The sequence below is a fragment of the Lithobates pipiens genome, unplaced genomic scaffold (assembly GCF_037356315.1).
Source record: "Lithobates pipiens isolate NorthernLeopardFrog02 unplaced genomic scaffold, aLitPip1_a1.2 Scaffold_23, whole genome shotgun sequence".
In the NCBI taxonomy this organism is placed as follows: Eukaryota; Metazoa; Chordata; class Amphibia; order Anura; family Ranidae; genus Lithobates; species Lithobates pipiens.
Window position 1 is genome coordinate 294653024 of NW_027507785.1, and position 16634 is coordinate 294669657.

A 16634-nucleotide genomic window follows, 5' to 3' on the forward strand; every position below is an offset into this window, starting at 1 on the left:
GATTTTTTTTGTGCTAACAGTTGCACTTGTGTTTTTTTTTTTTAACAGTTGCCACACTAGTTGCATTTTTCCTTTCAAACCCTTAAAACTGAATATTATTTCAAATATTATTTTTAAATTTGGCACATCAACAATAGTTTACATGACCTTCTGTCTGAAGGAGAAAAAAAATACAGATGTAGGCTAGGGATGAGCTTGATGTTTGAGTTGAGCATACGTTCGACTCGAACATCGGGTGTTCGTCTATTTGCCGAAGAGCGAACATTATGGGGTGTTCGTGGGAAATTTGAGCGCCGTGGAATGCCCCATAATGCACTGCCAGATCGCAGTGCATTGCTGTATGATGACTGGCCAAAGCATACACCTGACCTGCATGCTTTGGCCAATCACAGCATGCTCAGCTAAGAGAGCCATAATTGGCCAATCATGGCTCAGGGGGACTAAGTCCACACCCCACACTATATAAGGTGCTTATACGGCAGCCATGTGTAGTGTTGTAGACGTAGACAGAGAGATAGCTTGATTTAGATTAAGCAGGCAGGTCTTTCAGTTAGTGGTAGTGTATATATATATATATATATATATATATATATATATATATATATATATATATATATATATATACTGTATATATATATTCTACATTTAGCATAGACTGTATATTCAGTGTTTACTCTATATTCAGTCAGTGCAGGCAGTGTATTTATTTATATATACAGTCCCGTATAGAATTAGTAGCCTATATCTACAGTGCATTCAGTGGTGTAATGTTTCTAATACACTTCAGGCGGTGTATTAATATATATATTAATAAAGTGGCGTTCCACCCATAAATGGAACTTCCACTTTTCGGAATCCCCCCCGCCCCGGTGTCACATTTGGCACCTTTCAGGGGGGAGCAGATACCTTTCTAATCAGGGTATTTTCTCTCACTTCCTGACATAGATAGCTGCAGTATACATGTCTGACACCTCCTCCGACCCCCCTGTTGTCTTCTGGGAGACACACAGGTCCCAGAAGACAGCAGGGACCAGTGGGATCACGCAGCGCGACTCGCGCATGCGCAGTAGGGAACCAGGCTGTGAAGCCGCAAGGCTTCACTTCCTGATTCCCTTACCGAAGATGGCAGTGCCTCTACCTGAGAGCCGAGGTACCCATTGGTTTCGGGTACTGACATTGCGGGCGTCCTGGACAGGTAAGTGTCCATATTTTAAAAGTCAGCAGCTGCAGTATTTGTAGCTGCTGACTTTAACCACCTCAATACAGTGCACTTACACCCCCTTCCTGACCAGACCAATTCAAATAGAGCTTTCTTTTAGTGGTATTTAATCACTAGTGGGTTTTTTATTTTTTGTGCTATAAATAAAACAAAAACATACATTTTGTGAAAAATATGCCTTTATCTTTGTTTCTGTCATAAAATTTTGCTAATTAGTAACTTTTTTCATAAATGTTTGCCATAATTTATACTGCTACATATCTTTGGTAAAAATAACCCACATTAGTGTATATTATTTGGTCTTTCTGAAAGAGTCTACAAACTATGGTGCCAATCACTGAAAATTGATCACATCTGATCAGGCCTTCAGCACATCAGGTGTATCTCATTTCTCGAGACACTAACAAGTCAGGAAAGTACAAATACCCCCCAAATGACCCATTTTTAGAAAGTAGACATTCCAAGGTATTAAGTAAGTAGCAAGGTGAGTTTTTTTAAGTTGTCATTTTTTCCCACAATTCTTTGCAAAATGAAGCTTTTTTTTTTTTTTTTTACAAAATTGTCATATTATCAGGTTATTTCTCACACACAGCATATGCATACAACAAATTACACCCCAAAATGCATTCTGCTACTCTTCCCGAGTACGGCGATACCACATGTGTGAGACTTTTACACAGCCTGGCCACATACAGAGCACCAACATTGATGTAGTACCTTCAGGCGTTCTACAAGCAGAAATGACACATCTCATTTCACAGCCACCTATTACACTTTTGAAGGCCCTGGAGTACCAGGACAATGGAATTTCCCATAAAATGACCCCATTTTGGAAAGAAAACACCCCAACGTATAATCTGTGAGGCATAATGAGTCTTTTGAAAGGTTAATTTTTTTCCAGACGTTTTTGGAATATGTGGATAAAAATGAAAACACATTTTTTTTTACACAAAGTTGTCAATTTATAAGATATTTCTAACACATAGCATGTATATAGCAAAAAAAACACATTCTGCTACTCCTCCCGAGCATGGCAATACCACATGTGTAGGACTTTTACACAGCCTGGTCACATAAAGAGGCCGAATATTGAAGTAGTACCTTCAGGCGTTCTAGGAGCATAAATGACACATCTCATTTCAATCCTACCCATCACAATTTTGAAGGTCCTGGAGCACCAGGACAATGGAATTACCCACAAAATGACCCCATTTTTGAAAGTAAACACCCCGACGTATATTCTATGAGGCATGGGCTGCAAATAGGTACTCGGGTATTCTTATGGGCTGCAGATAGGTACTCTGGTACTCTGATGGGCTGCAGATAGGTACTCTGGTACTCTGATGGCCTAGTGACAGGTACTTGAGTACTCTGATGGCTTGGTGACAGGTACTCTGGTACTCTGATGGCCTGGTGACAAGTACTCGAGTACTCTGATGGCCTGGTGACAGGTTTTCTGATAGCCTGGTGACTGGTATTTGAGTACTCTGAAGGGTGGTGATAGGTACTCAGGTACTCATTTGGACTGTGACAGGTACTCGGGTACTCAGATGAACTGTGACAGGTACTCAGGTACTCATATGGACTTTTACAGGTACTCAGATGAACTGTGACAGGTATTCAGGTACTCATATGGACTTTTACAGGTACTCAGATGAACTGTGACAGGTATTCGGGTACTCAGATGGACTGTGACAGGTACTCTGATGGGCTGTAACAGGTACTCGGGTACTCTGATGGGCTGTGACAGGTACTCAGGTACTCTGATGGGCTGTGACAGGTACTCGGGTACTCAGATGGACTGAGACAGGTATTCGTATACTCTGATGGGCTGTGACAAGTACTCAGGTACTCTGATGGGCTGTGACAGGTACTCGGGTACTCTGATGGACTGTGACAGGTACTCGGGTACTCTGATGGGCTGTGACAGGTACTCAGGTACTCTGATGGGCTGTGACAGGTACTCGGGTACTCAGATGGACTGAGACAGGTATTCGGATACTCTGATGGGCTGTGACAAGTACTTAGGTACTCTGATGGGCTGTGACAGGTACTCGGGTACTCTGATGGACTGTGACAGGTACTCGGGTACTCTGATGGGCTGTGACAGGTACTCGGGTACTCTGATGGGCTGTGACAGGTAGTCGGGTACTCTGATGGACTGTGAGTGACAGGTACTATGATGGGTGGTGACAGGTCCTCTTTATTGGGGGGGCAATCAGTGTGATTGGTGTACACTGTAAATGGTAACGAGATGTTACCACAATCTCCTCCTCACAAACGATCGGTGTGTGAGGAGGAGAACCCGGTAACATCTTGTTACCGCGGTTTGTTTACATTTAGTGATCAGCTGTGAAACGATCACAGCCGATCACGTGGGTAAAGAGCCGGCCAATGACTGTTTACCAGCGTCGGTGGCGAGCAGTGTTCCCGGGAACATGCCGCCACCGACGTGCAGGCTTGGGACTTGGGCGGACTTCATAAAGTTAAACAAAACTGTACTTATGATTAGTAGAATACTTAATAATAACATCCATGGTCATGCAAATACCTATTGCGCCTTTTAATGAAAGTGGAATTCTTCTTTGAAGTACAACTAAAGGCAAAACTTTTTTTTTTAGTTTTGCATATAGTGGAGAGGGATTAGACTCCCTGTCCATTTTTACTGCTGTCTGTGTCTCTGTTAGGGATATTCACCCTCTCTATTTGTTCTGTCCATTATCATTGATAGTGAATGTAAAAGAAAATTCAAAATTTTGGGTTGTCCCCACAAAAGTAATACAAGGGAAATTTTCCAATGGTGACAATAGTTCTGGTGATCCTGGAGTCCCCAAGGGATTTGCAGGGATTTTTTCTCAATTCATATTTTGGCTATGGGACCGGAAGTGAAGGGAAATCTCCCCAATGGAAAACAGATGACAAAAAATAATCTGACAGGGGTCATGACCCTCCCTTATGCTATCCAAAATGAAAAAAAAAAAAGTTTTGCCTATAGTTCTACTTTAATATCAGTTTTAGTGCATGCAATATACAGCCTGATGTTTGAAAATATGTTATATAAGTGCCTGCAGACACACTCACACACTGTAGGGCTACTATACTTTGTAGGAAATGAACCTACTAGAATGTTTTTCACTGCTTGGAATTAACAGAACCCCAAGGACAATGACATAACCCCTCTAAATAAGCCTATAAACAAACCAATTTTACTTAAAACGTATACCATTCTTCTTCTTGGGTGAGTGGCAGCAGCAGTTACATTTTCTCTTTACATATAAGTGGGTGAATAAGGCATTATCTTTGACAACATTCTTTGCAAACAATTTAAATAATGCTAAGATGAATATATACATGTTGTCGGATACAGCTGACAGTCCCTTGCAAGTAGAACAGGCACATTGTGACAGCAGATACGCCGTTAATGAGTGGGAATAAGTCAGATTCTGCAGGGTTGATTTGAATGAATGAATGAATGAATGACTTGTATAGCGCTACCTATATGAACTGAATCGCCTCGGGCGCTTTTCTTGCCACCGGTGTCCATCTGCAGCTAATTATGTGGTCCTTTAACCTGTAGAGTCCCGACACACTTACAGCATTGACATACATATACACATATTATGGACAATTTTTTTGGACAGGGTCTAATTAACCTACCAGCATGTCTTTGGAGTGCTAAAGTCAGATAGGCTATTCACTTTGCAAGGGAAATTGAGCTTTGCAACAGAATTTGTCCAAGAGCTTAGTGAATGGGGTAAAACTCTGCTGACTTCCATCATCCAATCATTGGCAAGCAAAAATGTAGTTTTTAAAAAAATGTCACCTGCGTGTGATAGCATATTCTTTGCAAATCAAAACTTCACTGCATTCAGTAAGCCACCCTTTCTCAACCAGGGTTTGGTGGAATCCTCCAGAGGTTTCTGGGGGGTTCCTTAAATCTATGGCAGATTAATCTCCCATCTGATGGTACCTGCATAGCTCTGGGGTCAATGCCACTTGGCAGAGCCAGCTCCATGACATCAAATTTTTTTTAGTTGTCTATAAGGGTGGCATTTTGACCACCATTGTGGGGCGGGGGGGGGGGGGGGGGGTGGAATCTTCCCAATGACCACTAATGAAAGGGGCATTTTCTTGCTTGGTTTTAGCAGCTGTACCCCGAGTCCTAAAAATGATTTTAAGGGTTCCTCTGGGATAAAAAGGTTGAGAAAAGCTGCACTACGCTCTGGGGCAAATTCATTTTCCAAGTGTTTGCCTTCAGTAAATCAACGCCACTGAACCAACTCAACTTTCCGGGTACCTAAACCTTACAATACACGACTTTCTATGACAGCCTTTTTCAACCTTTTCAACACAGAGGAACCCTTGAAATAATTCTCCAGTCTCGGGGAACCCCTGCTAAAAATTTGAAATCTGCAACTCTTGATACAATAGTGTGACGGTCAGTGGGAAGTATGGTCCTTACAATTGTGGTCATTGGGAAGAATTACCTTCTTACAGATAGCTAAAAAGATCAATGGTGTCAGTGGGAACTTATTTGAGAGACAGAAATTGCCCAATGCTGAAGGAACCCCTAGTGGCCTTTGGAGGAACCCTAAGGTTCCACGGAACCCTGGTTGAGAATCACTGTTCTATGAGTAAACTCACCCTAACATCTTAAAATGTTATGTAAACCTTAACAATTAATTTCTTCTATTTTCTCCCTTTTGGTCTGTAAAATATACCACTGAGCCCCAACAGCTGAAACTTCTGGTTCAGGATATTGGACCGCCTGCTACTGATGTTAAGCATACTCCTATATTAGCCTGGCAAGGCTGCTCCTCCATAGATACAGTACAGAGAATGAGCACTTACTGTCATTCTAGGACAGGAAGTGCAATACTGGCAGGATCACCACGTGAACATAAAGGAAAAATCCTGAAAAAATAAACAAATGTAGCCTAATTTTTAAAGGGCTGGTAAGCTCTAATATACATTTTTATTCTTGGGTTTAGATTCACTTTAAAGCCAAATAAGTAAATTACAAAAAGGCAGCTAAATACATAACCTTTTTACCTCCAAAAGTAAAAACAGGTCATACACATGACCCGCTTTACCAGTACAAATGTTGTGATTCTGTACAGCCCATTTTTTTTTACTCTGTGCTGTATTGCAAGGAGAGTGACATCACTTTCTCTGTTACAAATAATGTCTATCTATATATGTTATTGACAAGGAATACAGGCATACCCCACTTTTAAGTACACCATGGGGTTTATTTACTAAAGCTGGAAAGTGCAAAATCAGGCTCACTTCTGTCTAGAAACCAATGAGCTTCTAACCCCAGCTTGTTCAATTAATCTTTGGTAAGAAAACCTGGAAGCTCATTGGGTTCTATGCAGAAGGGAGCCTGATTTTGTACTTTCCAGCTTTAGTAAATAAACCCCATTGTGTACTTAAAAGTGGGGTATGCCTGTATGTTACAGAAAAGGGATATAGGGGGTTATTTATGAAAGGAAAATCCACTTGGCATTGCAAGTGCATTTGGAATTGCAGTCGCTCTAAATCTAAGGGGTAGATCTGAAATAAGTGGAAGCTCTGCTGATTGCATCATCCAATCATATGCAAGCTAAAATGCTGTTTTTTTTTTTTTTCCTTGCATGTCCCCCTCGGATCTACAGCAACTGCACTTCCAAGTGCACTTGCAGTGCAAAGTGGATTTTCCTTTAGTAAATAACCCCCATAGTCTTATACACAGTATACCCTTTTAAAGTGGATGTTTTGTATATTATAGTTATTAGTTACTGTATATCCATTCTTAATTTTACAAATAAAAATGTAATATAGGATGCACCCAGACACTGGTGTCAGAGACACTAATTGTATGATTCTTTTTTTCTAAAGATAGAGCAGAAGCTATTTTCCCTTTAGACTGTCTCTCTTTAATGTAAAAAGGTTGGTAATTTGTGTCTCAGTTGTGTTATCAATAGCAGCCAGTCAGATTCCTCTTTTAATAATTCCAGTATGTTAGATGATTAAGGGAAAAATATGATGGTACTAAGCAACATAGAAAATTCTTGTAGACCCCCTGTTAGATGAAGCTTAGACTCCTTCACAGCCTCAGCCATGTCAATACTTCTTAATTTAGAGTTTCAATGGGGCTTATTTGCTTAAACTGGGTTATACAAAATCAGGTTCAGCTCTGCAAAGAACCCAATCAGCTTCCAGGTTGTATTATCAAAGCTTAATTGAATAAGCTGAAGTTAGAAGCTGATTGGCTACCATGCACAGCTGCACCAGATTTTGTACTCTCCAGCTTTAGTAAATCAACACCATTATGTTATCACCCATACTGTTGCCCTTTCAATAAACCTAAAACTATGGAAACATTTTTCAGAAGACTTTGACCTTAGGCCATGTGTTGTGTCTTGTTGACATGTTTCTTTATCCAGCTCAGAGATCATATAACTGATAGACTGCCAGTTCACAACCATATATTTACAATTTTGTATACTTGAAAAATGTCTTCATTATTAAATGGAATTCCTGGCATTCCAGACAGCCATCATGTATTAAAACTTTTCCGGTGTTGGTGAGAACTTTGTCCATTTCCAGATGTTTACGTAAGACTCTATGAAGTGTTTTGTTTAATAGCGCGTGGCAGGTGCATTCCGGTAAAGCATGACACACACACACTCACACACATACATGTGGTACTCATGTAACCCAAGACTATACAAACTTCTTCATACCCATTGGCCATTGTCCAGGAAACAACACAAACACGGTATAGCTGTTATATGAAACGGCCCAACTGATCTTCTTCCAAGTGCACACTATACTGTTCAAATTGTATTCACTGAAATGTCACTACACCACCCCTCCATCTGAAATACTTACCCAGTTAAATTCCAAATCCAGCTTGTAATTTAAAAAGTTAATATTCAAATTAAAAACAACACTATTCTTCTCCTCTTTGGTGAGTTTTCCTGCTGTATGTTCTGATTTACATTACATTAGGCGGGTGCATTTCATTGCGACAATTTTTTTGGGACGAAAATTTCATTTTCTGAGATTCGGATGTATATAAATCTCTGAATGGAAATAGTAAGGAATGTTAACATAAAAATTATAATGAAATTAACAAATGCATTTAATTTGTTTTATTCGTATGAAATCACATGAGGAGACAGTAGTTCAGGCCCATGGGAAAATTAATAAAAAATTGTAATTTTCTCGAAAATTTGGATACCTAATGGATCCGAATTTTATTCCATTTGTTAATTCGGATGCCAGTGATGCCAGTCGATATTATCCATTCAGCTCATGCCATTTCTCTTGGTGTTAAATCCTTCCTATTCAAATCCATCCAATTCGATAATATATCGACTATACAGCAATCATTTGGAAAAACTGCTAATATTTTCAAATCCACCAGGACTAGGGATGAGCTTCGAGTTCGAGTCGAACTCATGTTCTACTTGAACATTGCTTGTTCGCCTGTTCAGCGAACAGTGAACAATTTGGGCTGTTCGCAGCAAATTCGAAAAGCCGGAACACCCTATACAAGTCTATGGGAGAAATCTAAAGTGCTAATTTTAAAGGGTAATATGCAGGTTACTGTCCTAAAAAGTGTTTGGGGACCCGGGTCCTGCCCCAGGGGACATGGATCAATGCAAAAAAAAGTTTTAAAAACGGCCGTTTTTTCAGGAGCAGTGATTTTAATAATGATTAAAGTGAAACAATAAAAGTGTAATATTCCTTTAAATTTCGTAGCTGGGGGGTATCTATAATATGCCTGTGAAGGGGCGCATGTTTCTGCTGCTTAGAACTGTCCCTGCACAAAGTGTCATTTGTGCAGGAAAAAAAGTCTTTTAAAATCACTTGCGGCTAAATTGTCGGCTCCCCGTAATACAGAGAACACTCAATGAGTGTTCTCTGTATTAGCCGACAATTCATTCATTCATTGATAAAAAAAAAAAAAAAAAAAGCGTGGGGGTTCCCCTAAATTCAATTACCAGGCCCTTCAGGTCTGACTAGGATATTAAGGGGAACTCCGTGTCAAATTAAAAAAAAATTGACGTGGGGGTCCCCCTAAATATCCATACCAGACCCTTCAGGTCTGATATGGATATTAAGGGGAACCCCGCATCAAATTTAAAAAAAAATTGACGTGGGGGGTCCCCCTAAAAATCCATACCAGACCCTTTATCCGAGCATGCAACCTGGCAGGCTGCAGTAAAAGAGGGGGGGACGAGAGAGCGCCCCCCCCCCTCCTGAACCGTACCAGGCCACATACCCTCAACATTGGGAGGATGCTTTGGGGTCTGTGACCCCTCAAAGCACCTTGTCCCCATGTTGATGAGGACAAGGGCCTCATCCTCACAACCCTGGCCGGTGGTTGTGAGGGTCTGCGGGCGGGGGGCTTATCAGAATCTGGAAGCCCCCTTTAACAAGGGGACCCCCAGATCCCGGCCTCCCCCTGTTTGAAATGGTAAGGGGGTACAAAAGTACCCCTACCATTTCACAAAGAAAGTGTAAAAATGGTTAAATAAGACAAACACACTTTTGAAAAATTCCTTTATTAAAAATAAAAAAAATAAAAAAAAGATTCCAGCGGTGCTAATCCACTCTTGCTATCCAGCGACGAATCCCCGGGGTCCAGCGATAGATGATCATATCCAGCGACGGGGGATCTCTCAGTCCAGCGCTGTCCATACATCCTTCTTCTGTCTCCACTGCGGAGACTGCGGAGATCCCAGCGCTGACGTTTCTTATATTAGGAGGGCGTGGGCACCCGTCACCTGACCCCGCCCCTCTGAAGCTGGAGAGGGAAGCCAGGGGTTCCCCAGTGACGTGTGGGTGACCCCGCCCCCCTCTGATGTAACGCAGGTTTCCGTTACATCAGAGGGGGCGGGGTCACCCATACGTCACTGGGGAACCCCTGGCTCCCTTCACCAGCGTCAGAGGGGGCGGGGTCAGGTGACGAGTGGCCCCACCCTCCTAATATAAGAAACGTCAGCGCTGGGATCTCCGCAGTGTCTCCGCAATGGAGACAGAAGAAGGATGTATGGACAGCGCTGGACTGAGAGATCCCCCGTCGCTGGATATGATCATCCATCGCTGGACCCTGGAGATTCGTCGCTGGATAGCAAGAGTGGATTAGCACCGCTGGAATCTTTTTAAAAATGTTTTTTTTTTTTTTTTTAATAAAGGAATTTTTCAAAAGTGTGTTTGTCTTATTTAACCATTTGACACTTTCTTTGTGAAATGGTAGGGGTACTTTTGTACCCCCTTACCATTTCAAACAGGGGGGGGGGCCCGGGATCTGGGGGTCCCCTTGTTAAAGGGGGCTTCCAGATTCTGATAAGCCCCCCGCCCGCAGACCCTCACAACCACCGGCCAGGGTTGTGAGGATGAGGCCCTTGTCCTCATCAACATGGGGACAAGGTGCCTTGAGGGGTCACAGACCCCCAAAGCATCCTCCCAATGTTGAGGGTATGTGGCCTGGTACGGTTCAGGAGGGGGGGGGGGCGCTCTCTCGTCCCCCCCTCCTTTCCTGCGGCCTGCCAGGTTGCGTGCTCGGATAAAGGGTCTGGTATGGATATTTAGGGGGACCCCCACGTCAATTTTTTTTTTTAATTTGACACGGGGTTCCCCTTAATATCCATGTCAGACCTGAAGGGCCTGGTAATTGAATTTAGGGGAACCCCCACGCTTTTTTTTTTTATCAATGAATGAATGAATTGTCGGTAATACAGAGAACACTCATTGAGTGTTCTCTGTATTACGGGGAGCCGGCAATTTAGCCGCAAGTGATTTTAAAAGACTTTTTTTCCTGCACAAATGACACTTTGTGCAGGGACAGTTCTAAGCAGTAGAAACATGCGCCCCTTCACAGGCATACTATAGATACCCCCCAGCTACGAAATTTAAAGGAATATTACACTTTTATTGTTTCACTTTAATCATTATTAAAACCGCTGCTCCTGAAAAAACGGCCGTTTTTAAAACTTTTTTTTGCATTGATCCATGTCCCCTGGGGCAGGACCCAGGTCCCCAAACACTTTTTAGGACAGTAACTTGCATATTACCCTTTAAAATGAGCACTTTAGATTGTGAACATTCGAGTCCCATAGACTTTAACCTCCCTGGCGGTACGATTATTTCGGATTTTAGGTGCTAAAAGCGGTACCATTATTTTGCATGAAAATTTGGCGTTTTATATTGTAGTCCTGCAATTCTTAGGAATAACTCACTTAAATCTGTCCAAACCAGAGTCTTGCAGACAACCCGGGTATAATAAAGTATGAAAAATGAAATCATAAATTATAATTTAATAAATAATTATAAATAATTGTACCAAATAATAATATAACAATAATAAAAATTATTCAATAATGTAATCAAATCAAAAACACTGAAATTTGCTCAGTTGCAGAATTGTCACTGTCATTACTTTCAGTATTTGAGGACGGATCTCCCAACAAATCGCTATGGCTCAATTCTGCGAGTGATTCCAATTTATTATCGCTGTTTTCTAGCTGGTCTAAAACCATTTTTGATGTAAAAGGACAGTTTTGGTTGCTATGGACAATCTCCAGTTTCCAGGCATAAAGAACAGTTTTTATTACATAAAACTGCATGCAGGACACTGGACAGACCACTAGGGACAACGGGGATGTGAAATATTTACATACAGCAATGTAATCTGTAAGATTACATTATACTGTATGTTTACTGTTTGTTTCACTTTTTGAATTTGGCGCCGATCTCCATCTCCGTGCGTCGCAACGCTCACAGGGCACGGAGATCGGCGATGTGATGCATCGAGCGAGACACCGCTCGCTCGTACAGCGGGGAGACAACGCTGGATCCGAGGGAGAAGGTAAGTAAACGTCCTCCTGTATCCAGCGATGCAGTCCCGAGTCTGGCTCGGGGATACCGCTTTTGGTATGAAAATTCCACCCCGAGCCAGACTCGGGAATACCGTCAGGGGGGTTAATAGGGTTCTAAAGTTCACACGACGTTTAGGTCTGTTCGCAGGTTCTGGTGCGAACCGAACAGGGGGGTGTTTTCGGCTCATCCCTAACCAGGACCAATGAACATACAAATATGACAAAATAGATTTTTTCAATGAACGGATGTATTCAAAACAAAATGAAACAAAAATTTCCAACGTGCACATGTCTGCATTACACATCCTCAGTTTAATAAAGCTAAAGAGAATATGCTGATAGCAACGCATCAATACTGGTAAAGAGGACAAGGATACTGGGGCGAGGGGAAAGGTTCGTGTTGGCATCCAGAGTGACTAAAAGAAGTAATAAAAACAGAATGAGATTTTTAAAAATCATGCAGGAGAGGGAAATTTGACTTTAAAAAAAATGCAAGATGTGTAAAAGCTACAATCTGTACACAAGACTATGAAAATCTACTAATTTATATCACAGACCTGAAGTTTAGGACATATGACAAATTTTACTCATTGGGAAATGCAGTAAAAAAAACACACTGGATAGACTAAAACACAGAGAGCCTCCTAGTTTTTATCTGACTTTTTTTTAACAATAGATTTTTTTATTGAAAAATTTATAGAGTACAGATTTCATTTATAACATAAACACATACATATCCCCAGTACACAGAGAACATGTCGGCACATAGCTGTACACATATGCAGTAACAGAGTACGTTAGAGGTTGAGAGATAAGAAAAAGAAGTAACAAGAACTAAAAGAAAACAAGCAGGGCATTAAAATCCTGCCAGAACCCAACGAAACCGATACGTCTGAAAATCTCTAGGGGGGTATACACAAATAATCCTTTAAAAATATTACAAAAATTCAAAACACAATTAAAAAATGTATACTCTTCTAATAATGAGTTGGACCCTTCTAGAGCAAATGATTTTTTCTCTCATATATCTCTACCGACACTATCTAAAACACAAATGGAAATGATGGAGGAACCAGTGTCAATTATAGAGGTATCTGAAGTTATCAAAAATCTGAAACTAAATAAAAGGCCAGGTCCTGATGGTTTTTCTGCGCTGTATTACAAAACGTTTGTAGACACCCTATCTCCAGTCTTGACAAACACTTTTAATTCCCTTTTGGAAGGTCATTCTTTTAGAAGAGAAACCCTAACTGCAATTATCTGTATGCTCCCTAAACCTCACACAGACGATTCAATATGGTCTAATTATCGCCCTATTTCGTTATTAAATTTGGACATAAAAATTTTAGCCAAAATTCTAGCTAACAGATTAAATACTATTATAGGCAATCTAATACATCGTGATCAAGTGGGCTTCATTCCATTACGTCAAGCAGGAGATAATATTAGACGTGCAACACTCCTGTCACATGCTGCTAAAAAAAGACGTATTCCCACTTGTTTTCTTTCTTTAGATATTATGAAAGCTTTTGACACAGTATCTTGGTCATATATGAACTATACCCTTTCCAAATGGGGATTCGGCCCTCATTTTTTACGATGGATCTCTAGTTTGTATCAAGATCCCAAAGCTTATATCAGATATGCAGGGTACAAATCGGACGAGTTTAATATACTGAGGGGGACTCGTCAAGGATGTCCACTTTCGCCATTATTATTTGCTTTACTCATTGAACCTTTAGCACAAAGAATTAGGATGGAACCCACTATAACAGGTATTGAAATGGGTGGCTTTCATCATAAGGTCTGTTTATTCGCAGACGATATTCTCCTTTTTCTATCTTCTCCACATGTTTCGGCCCCAAATCTTATGGTTGTACTACAAGAATTCTCATTTATTTCGGGCCTTAAGGTCAATATTCAAAAATCTTCAGCATTAAACATTTCACTTGTCGAAAATGATAAACAATCTTTACAAAATTCACTACCCTTTAAGTGGGTAGATCATAGCCTCCCATATCTGGGTGTGCAGTTTACTCCTAACCCCTCCGATTTATTTGCAGCTAATTACCCAGCTCTATTAAAAAATATTACAAGGTCGTTATCTAATTGGTCATCAATGCCGATATCATGGTTTGGGAAAATCAATATCATAAAAATGTCTGTTCTTCCGAAATTTTTATATTTATTCAGAACTCTCCCGATTCATATTCCTGCATATTTTCTTAGGCTGATTCAACAAAAAGTAACGAAATTTACTTGGGGGGAAAATAAAACCCAGACTTCACAAAAAAACACTTGTTCTCCCCAAAGCTTTGGGTGGTTTGGGATTCCCTGACTTTAACATATATTATAAGGCAGCTCAATTATCTCAATTAACAAAATATCACTCTTCTACAGAGATTCCTTTATGGGTCCTCATTGAAGCTGTAGACTGTGATCCTCTTCCTATAAACAATATATTATGGTTACAACCTGTGGATCGTAAGTCTATAAATAACCCCATTTCTAAGCACTCTCTATCTATATGGGATAGGTATAGAAATTCACATGGTCTGCAATCTCCACAAAATCCGCTATTATCTTTCCACAAGAATCTGACTTTTTACCCAGCCTGGAAATATCCCAAAACCTTTAAAGCTTGGTCTAAGGCTGGTATCACTTGTCTATATAATTTAACTTCAACTACATCAATAAAATCTTTTACAGATCTTTGTGAATTATATAAGCTTCCACAATCAGAAATATTCAGATATCTCCAAATCAAAGATTTTTATACTCCTCTTCTCAATTTAAATGTAAACTTACATAATATTTCTCAATTTGAAAGATTTTGTCTCAAGGAACCACATGCTAAAGGTCGTATTACATCATTGTATACCCAACTGATATCTAATTCTAATACTGTTATACCTAAATATGTGGCCAAGTGGGAAAAAGATTTGGATTGTACGATCGATTCTAGGTCTTGGTCCAACATATGGTCTTTCACAAAATCTTCCTCTATAAATATATTGGCGTCTGAATCATCATATAAAGTTCTCACACGCTGGTATTTGGTTTCTGCGAGAATCGCCGAATTCTCAACAGACAACACTGGCCTCTGCTTTCGTGGCTGTCCAGAAAAAGGTACCTATATACATACCTGGTGGCATTGCTCAAGACTATAGCCAATGCGTGGAAAACAGATGTGGTGAATATTGCAGAAACCAAACGTAGAATGAATCAATCTTTCATCCATGCTAAAATGGACGCTATAGATAAAAACCAGATGACAAAATTTGATATCATATGGAAACCCTGGATTAAATATTATACTTTAGATAATATTGACAACCGAGTTTTATTGTTATGGTGATTAAGATTTTTTATAGAATTACAACATTAGATGATATATAAAACCTCCTCCGGAGAATTATTCCCTCCCCTTCCCCTCCTATATACCTTTTATGTTCTTCCCTTACTATATAATACTTACTATAAACATACTTTAGAAGTTATGGTCAAAACTTTAAAATCATATATTTTCTTTTAGACATATTTATATTTTCTTGGGATTAAAATGTTTAAAACTCAGCTATAAGAATGTTTTCAAATTCTAAAATATATAAGGCCATTTATTGTCATTCCCACGAGAATATCTTGAAATTCTTCTTTGCTTTGTATCATCCGTACTTCAATATGTCTACTTTTTATTTCTGCTATCACATAATTTGTCTTATATTCTGTACATGTAATTTATTTTAACATAAAATAAAAAATTTTGAACGAGAAAAAAATAAAAACAAGCAAACAAAAACACAGCAGAAGTCACAAAACAGTGATGCAATGTCACAAGGCGTACCACATAACACTGAAGCCAAAGGAAGCTTACAAAGTAGGGCAGAGAATTCAAGGTTTATACCATTCAAGCCATGGTTTCCATGCTTTCTCTAAAGTATTTGAATGGATTGCTATGGATGTCTCATATGAATAGTGTAAGTGAGTAGAATGCACAGCCTCTGATGGATTGGGAGCTACTGTAAATCTGTTTTCCAATTTCATGTGATGGTCAATTTGGCTGACAAAAGAAGGTTAGCTATAACCAAACGGTAGTGAACAGGAAGACTATCAATTCCCAGGTTCAGGATAGCTTGACCAGGATTTGGGGCAGTCAAAAATACTTGAAATCTCTGAAATAATTTGAAAGATTTTCCGCCAGAACCTGCGGACATTCTTACCAGAATAGGTGCATCAGGTTACCAATAAGGCCGCACCCTTTCCAGCATAAGGATGAGCAATCAAGATAGACATTTGTCAAATTATAGGGTGTATGCTGCCATCTTACATTGATCTTTAGAGCCAACTTCCAGTGATTAACAGAATGAGTAATGCAATAAGTTGAGCGTATTGCTCGTAGCCACTGGGAGGTAGTGAAGGACATGTTGGGATCTGTCTCCCATTTGGGCACTAATGTGAAGTCTCTGGGTTATCTGGTTTACCGTCGATGAGGAGATTTTCAGCCCAATGAACACCATAGTATATAGAATTATAAGTCGCAG